Below are 7,385 nucleotides of genomic sequence, written 5' to 3' on the forward strand. Positions count from 1 at the left end.
TTGGGCTATGCCACCAATCTGGTTGTCCCTTGGACCATCATGATGACAATTTGGGGTTGTCATGCTTCCCCTTCTATAAAGGGGAAGGACAAATGTTCAGATAAACATCATGAAAATATTCAAGATTCAAAACAAGCCTGTATCAACCCCAATTTAATTTCAATCTCCACTTTCACAGGGGGACAGAGGGCTGTGCTCATGGGGTTTGGATGCAGATTCAAATAACCAAAGGGAACAAAGAGCAACGATTAATTCCACAAAACAGATTTTCACCAAGCATCATTAAAACGATCAGATGGGAAATGAACTTGCATGAACCCTGGCAGTTGCTCTTCAGTGTCAGCCCTTTCACAAACAATTACTATTTGGATGGGAAAAAACAAAGAAGCAGGGTAGAATTGATAATGTATTTTATTAACTCTTGCAAGTTTAATCCCCTAAACCTTTCTGAAACCTTGTGAAAGGGGAGAGCAGCCTTTGAAATAGACTGCAGAGAAAGGTTCTCATGAGTTCCCCCAGTTTGTTGTTCTGCTTCGAGGCAGGATTGTTGTTACAAACGTTTGTCTGACCTGCCTAAACCTTGTAGGTAGCCTCAAGTCCAAAGCTAGCCTTAGATTTATGCATTTTTTCCCCCTAACCTAAATCTTTCTGTCTGCAAATTAAGCCAATTTCATCCTTTGCATCCTCTCTGTAATGACGTTAGCACAGTGGAAGCCTGTTTAGTTTTCTTTTTTTCAATAATCTTTTTCCAACTTTTCCTCCCAGTAATCTTTTCTCCACTCCTAATTTTTCTTGCTCTCTTTAGGATTACCTTAAATTTGTGCATATTTTGTTTTTAAACATCCTATGCCAACTTGGACACAAAATTCCAGCACCAGCAAGATTGGAATAATTATTTCAGAGGTTGGTTGTCTGTAAAAAGCCAAACAAACCAATCCCCCCCTCTGTGATTCAGCAGCAATGAAGGTTATGAATGTTTCTAGGCAATGTGGGTAGAAGTTTATTCCAGACCTCTCTTCCTTAATAACTGCTTGTTTCTGATCCCCCTGTAGCTTCTTCTGTCTATCCCAGAACTTCCTCAGATCTGATTCCCTGTGCCTCTGTTACCTTGGTAATTTGCCAGCAGGGGTTATCTGAGGACATACCTTGAATTTTCACAAATGTTAACGAGGTGTAGATTTGTCTGGAGCCTCCTTTTTCTATTTGAAAGCAATGCCAAGAGCATTTAACATTTTCATCAATGACCGGGGTGATGGGACTGAGTGCAACAAATCCATGTTCTTCCCAGCGGTGTCCATGCACAGGATGAGAGGCAATGGACATGCTGGAATAAGGAAAGCCCCTTTAAACTCTTGGATTGTGAACGTGGTCAGATATCAGAACAGCCTGGCCAGATTTGTTGTAGAGCTCCCAAATATTGCTGGAGTTATCCCAAACCCAGCTGGATTTGGCCCTGGGAATCCTGATGCTGCTCTGAGCAGGAGGTTTGGTCTGGCCAATCCCCTGTGGTGCTTTCCCACTACAAAGCCCTGAGATGCTGATGTTACTGGTGCCAGCCCTGTTAGCACAGCCCAGGGGACACTGCCCCTGCTCTGGGGTGACACCTGATCCATCTGTGCTGCACTTGGAACCCCAGATCCCTCCTAAGCAGCTACACCCTGACCAATTACTAACCATTACTCCTTGAATTTTACTTTCTTCTAACATGTAACAATCTGCCCTGATCTTTAATTCCTTCTCATTGGCTTTCTATCTCCTTTAATTTAAAGCTGTTCTAGATTGTATCCCAATCCTCCAAATTCCACATAAACTGCTTTAGCTTATAGCCCATCATCCAAAATTTTTGTATGTTCTCTATTTCACCCTCCAAAATGTTAATATTGAACAGTATCTGACCCTGGAACAGTCTCATCCTCCTCCTTTTCCTTTTCATCTTGAAATGTTTTTATCAATGCTAATTCCCATTGGACATGTTTTAACTCTACTCAGGGGCACTGGTCTTTAACCTGCCTGCAGCTACAAAGTTCTGCACCTTTGGGCCTCACCTCATTTCCTCCTCAGTCTGTTTGAATCCAGGTGGTCACCAGCAGGATGTCCATGAGCCACAACTCTCTGAGCCAACCAGTGACAATGCTCAGCCACATCTCTGAGCCAGCCTGTGGCAATGCTTGTGCCCAAGTGAGGAGGGACAGAATGTAAGGGAATAGTGCAGAAGAAGAAGAAGAAGAAGAAGAAGAAGAAGATTAGTGCAGCTGCACTAATCACCAAAGATTAGGAACAGGCCTGCCCTTAACAAGCCACAATAAGAAGAAGAGTTCTACAAAAGAGGAGGTTAGCTGGGTGAGGAGGGAGATGGAGTTTGTTGGTTGTATTATGAAGAAGATGGAGTCAGTGCTGTGAGGAGCTGACCATGAGAAATCACCAAGGAGGTATGGAACTTTTACAGTAAGATAACACTGCCTAAGGAGAAGGGATTTTCTTCTGTGAATAGGGAAAAAACAATTTCAGTCCAGCTGGGTTATGTGTAAGAGTAAATCCACTTGGATTTCTGGAGGTGAGCCTATGGTTTGTATCAGAAAATCTCCAAATCCCACAGGTTGTGAACCCGGGACAGGAGTTCTCAGCTAATAAAGGAACATTCTGGGATGCTGGTGCTGTGCAGAGCTGTCAGTCCAGCTGTAGCATCTGAGGACCCTTCCCTGCTGTGGAGTCCCTTCCCAAACTCAAGGCTTTGGGAGCCATAGGAAAGAGCCAGAACCTGGATCCTTGAAGGAAATGTGGGCACAATATTTGAAAAACAATTTCCTGACATACAAACCTGGGAAGTTTTATCAGGGTTATGGAACCTGGGGGATTCTCACAGGTATTGAGTTCACTTTGGCCGCTTGGATGTGGTGGATATTTAAGGAGCCTCCTCTCTGCAGGACTTCTGAGGCTGAAGGGAGAGAGGTCCTTGAACAGGGATTTTGTGGCATTTAAGCTCCTCTCTCCTCTGATTCAGCCCCTGCAAGCATCTGTCCATCCCCAGTGGTTGTAAGGCAGGAGCCCAGGAATGCTAACTCAGGTATTTAGGGTCAAGCATGGCAATACCTCCTTGAGTCCTTATCTGGTGAACTGCTGCCATTTGTTACTGTACCTTTCAGTTTAAATAATTGCTTAATGTGCCTGTTGACCTGAGGAACATAAATTTTTTTTGCAAAATATACGAGCAAGCTTGTGTTTGGTCAGCTGCTTCAGCAGGAATACAGAGCTCAGATGCCAGGCCAGGCAGGAATTTTTTTAATAATGATTAAAAGACAGCAGCTGCCCTTTCCTGGGGTAAGAGGACTTATTAAAGTGGGGGGAGATCCAAACAGCCTTGTCCCTTTAAGGTTTGGAAGCTGCAGGTACCACCACAGCTGTGATGAGTAGAAAGTTCATGACCAGAGAGTAGGGTGGGATGGGGAGAGGCTTCCTCTAACAGGCCAGAAAGAGATAAATCTCCATGAATTTCCTGGTAAGCCAGGCCCTTTAAGATATCAATGTAAAAAGGATGCAGATTAAATTGCAGCCAGAAAGGGCTGGCTTGTTGGTTTTGTTTTATTGTAGAACAGGCATTAGCCAGTTTCAGCAAGGATCATGCCCCTCCCCAACCAGGCTGAGTGCAAAGGCTGTGACAGAACTTAATGCTTGGAAAAATAATCCTGGTGTGAACCAAGTGCTGAAGCAGTACAAGTATCCATATTTTGTCTGGAATTGCAAAAAGCCTTATGGAAATATCAGTGAATTCTTTTTAAATTGGTGTTACAGTTCACCCAGCTTTGGGCAAACAGGTAATGCTGAAATACAGTGTGTTACTGCCCTGGAAAAGGTGGAAAAATCCAGTTTTGTTCCAAGGTGAAACACTTATGTGGTGGTGTGGGCAGACCCCAAGGCTGTCACAGCCTGGCTGCTGGCAGTGACCTCCCCCCTCAGTGTCCTCTCTGCTGTGGCACCAAATGCCACCAGGTTTTACCTTCCCACACTGAGCTACAGCCACCAGCTGGGGGCTCTAGCCAGAGCCCCTCTCCCTGAGGTCAATGTGAGCTTTTCCACTGCATTTTTACATTAAACTGCAGCCTCATGAGTCCATGTGAAATAGTTTCAGGTTCGCCAAACTCAAATCCTGATTTGTTAAATGCTGTAATGCCTTTGAGCTGCTGCTGGAGACAACTGGCAAGTTTTTAATGCAACCTGTTTGAAACCTCTTTATTAGCCCCAGTGTTCCTGTACCTTGGGAGATAAAACAACGGGATGCACCAGGAGCTGTCCCACAGCTGGAGCTGCTCCAGCCTCACAGTTTAATTAACAGGGGGCTGTTAATGCCAAGGGGCTGCCAGAGAGGATGAGGAGGGCTCATCCCAGGGCTGCTCCATGTCCTGCCCAGGTGGGGCTGAGCCCTTGGCATGCCAAGGTAAGCTGCTGGTTTTTTCCAAGGAGGATTTTAATTAGGGGGTTGGAGGCCTTGGAACAGCCCAGGGATTGTGCCTGGGGAATGGGCTCTTTAGGGAGGAGGGACGGGAAGGTTGTGGAGGTTTTGTTGTTTTGTCTTCCCTTGGCTGTGAGTGACTTTCAGTGCCCTGTTTAGTCAGCTGTGGCTGATTATATAAAGTAACCCCCTGGCTTTTCATATAACACAGAAAGCTTATCACCTTTTCCAGCCACTACAACACTCATTAAAGGCCCTGGAAAAACAACCACCTGCTTTTACTGCTAGAGATCTCCTTATTTTGTGCCTGCTGGGATGGGTGAAGGCCTGGGGTGCTGGGCAGTGTGCCCTCATGGCAGGGCCTCTCCAGGCTGCCTGGCTGTGTACCTGGCTGAAGAAAGAAAAGAAAAAAAATCCTTTTTATTCTAGATGGATCCCTCTAGGCATGTTTAAATCTCCAGGTAAAACAGTGCAAAAAATGGAGCAGAGCTCCTCAAAGCCCTGCTGTCGTTGGTTTTCCATGTTAGGACTGGGAGGAAAAAGAAGAGGCCTGGGCCAGTTTAACTGCTGTGGGAGTTAGTGGCATTTTGTGGGAGGGCTGATGTGAGGAACAGGATTTTTGGTGCTTCTTATTGCATTCAGCATAGTGAGGGACAGACCAGAGGCTACTTCAGACCTCTGAACTACTTCCTTGAAGAGGTCACCCCTCCTGTCAAGACCACTGTGTTGGTGGCTAAATTCACCAAATAACTGGGGAATGTTGAATGTGTCCAGCCATTCAAAACTCCTATGGCATCAATCAGTGCTCTGTGCAAGTACCAAGGTATATTTCTTGAACTTTGGGTTAAAAATAAAGCCCCAGCACTGTGTGGGAGCATGGGGGGCTCTGAGGAAGTGCCCCTCAGCCTTCCCTGTGACTCCCACCAGCCCTGCTGGCTCCCTGTGGGCAGGAATGGGTTTGGGAGCAGCTGATGGAGAAGAGGCTGAGGTACAGCTTCAGCTGCTCTCACCAAGACAGGAGCAGATGTTCCCAATAAAACATTTTCTCCTCAGATGTGGGTGCCTGGCTGATAGCAAACAGCAGGAGGGCCCTGTGCTATGAGACCACAATGAAGGCTGGGGTGGATTCTCTTGTGTCTCATAAACACTTGAGTTTGGTGGAGCCCTCGAGTGCATCTTTGTCCTTCACCCAGCTGCCTGCACTGTGAAACCCACAGGAACTCCATATCTTTGAAAGCTCTCCCACTCTGTCAGGCTTGGCTGAAGTTTGCATGTGGTTATTAGAGCAGAGGACAGGCAAGTGCATGTTTTATTGTTCTCCATCAACCCCCAGTGTGCTTTTTCATGTGTGTGCATATATCCTGCCACTCCCAAATCAATTTGCTGTTGAATCCTTGCTTTAGTGTAATTTAACTGGCAGGGTTGGGAACTTGGAGGTTTTCATTTCTTTTTTCTTCTACTGTTTTACAAATATTCCATTGCTCAATAACGGGAGGTGGAAAATGAAATCCCAAGATCATCTTTTAAAGGATGTTAATGACCATGAATGTAACCAATATAGTTAATAGCAGTCCAAGCAGACATGGAAGACCATTCCCTTCTTTTGAGTAAGGGCCAACAGAGCTTTCTGATTATCCCTACTGGAGAGGGATCTGGATATTAAAGGATAAGTCATGCTAAGTATTTCCTTCTTAGACTCCTTATTCATTTATGCCTACTGGGTTTTGTCATCTTTAAAGGTGTTGTTTAGCCTGGTTTGAATTACTTTAAACCAAAAAAGTTTTAAAAGACAGTTCTTCAACCCATGGAGATGTTTGCTAAATCCCTTTATTAAGGGGATGGTGTTTTTCATCTTTAAGCAACATTTGGAAACAAAAGTAAGAATTATTCTTAATTTGAAGTGTGAAGGGGAGGGATGGAGAACTCAGATTTCAGAAAGCTGTGCTTGGTGGAAGGGGTAGCATGGGTTTGGTTTTCTTTAACCTTTCGGAGTTAAACATTGGGAGGCTCAACAATGATGTACCATGTCATGGATCCCAGCATGGCATTCTTGTGGGGGGGAAATTTTTTTTCTGTTCCATAAAGCAAAATCCAGTAAAACCCCCCCTGTATTTTACCCCTGGAGCAATGAGAAGATAAGGAAGCATTGGGCAGAGGGAGAACAAAGCCCTTTGGCTACAGAGGCTGTTGCCTCCAGGTTCCTTTCAGCTCCACCTCTTTCCTTTGTCCCTGTGTTCCTCAGTCTCCTCCTCCAGCCTCGCTGCCTCTTAACCTCATTAATACTTTGCTTTGATGGTCTTAAATTCTTGACAATTTATTCCAGATGTTTGCTACTTTGAGTGAAATAGATTTCCCAAATTTCCTGTTTACTCTTAATGTCTTTTGTCTTTTTCTGCTTTGAAAGTGTGACATTTTTTTTAACCTCTTAGCAATCCAGACATGTTAGTTCACTGTTCCACCCCCTCTTCCTCCTGGCATCTCCTAAAGTTTGTGGTGCTTTCCACAGAATGCACACTCCTTTTTTATTTTTTTTTGTTGTCTTCTTGTGGGGCAATCTTGATCTTTTTCACCTTCCTTAATTCTGCACAGATGAAAGTCTGACTCAAAAGTTTTAGGTGTGTTTGGTGTTGCCTCTTTTTCCCTTATGCGTGCACACCCAGAGGAGAGCAAGAAAATTATGGAGAGAGAGAAAATAAAAAAATTCCTACATTTTGACAGGCTCCAGACCAAATATCCTTCAAACATGGGCCTTGCTTGTCCCTTCAGGTGTTTTCCATGAATTACCTGGAGAGCTCTGAGTAGACAGAGTGGGCTGGCACTGCTCAAGGTGTAGAAGCTGTGGCTGCTGTTAACAGGGTTGGCACAATTCCCTGCACCAGGAGTGCAGTTGGAGCAGCACAAGTGACCTGGGAATGGCTGTGCTGTTGGAAGTTCCCCT

Source organism: Zonotrichia albicollis, chromosome 22, assembly GCF_047830755.1.
Source record: "Zonotrichia albicollis isolate bZonAlb1 chromosome 22, bZonAlb1.hap1, whole genome shotgun sequence".
NCBI lineage: Eukaryota > Metazoa > Chordata > Aves > Passeriformes > Passerellidae > Zonotrichia > Zonotrichia albicollis.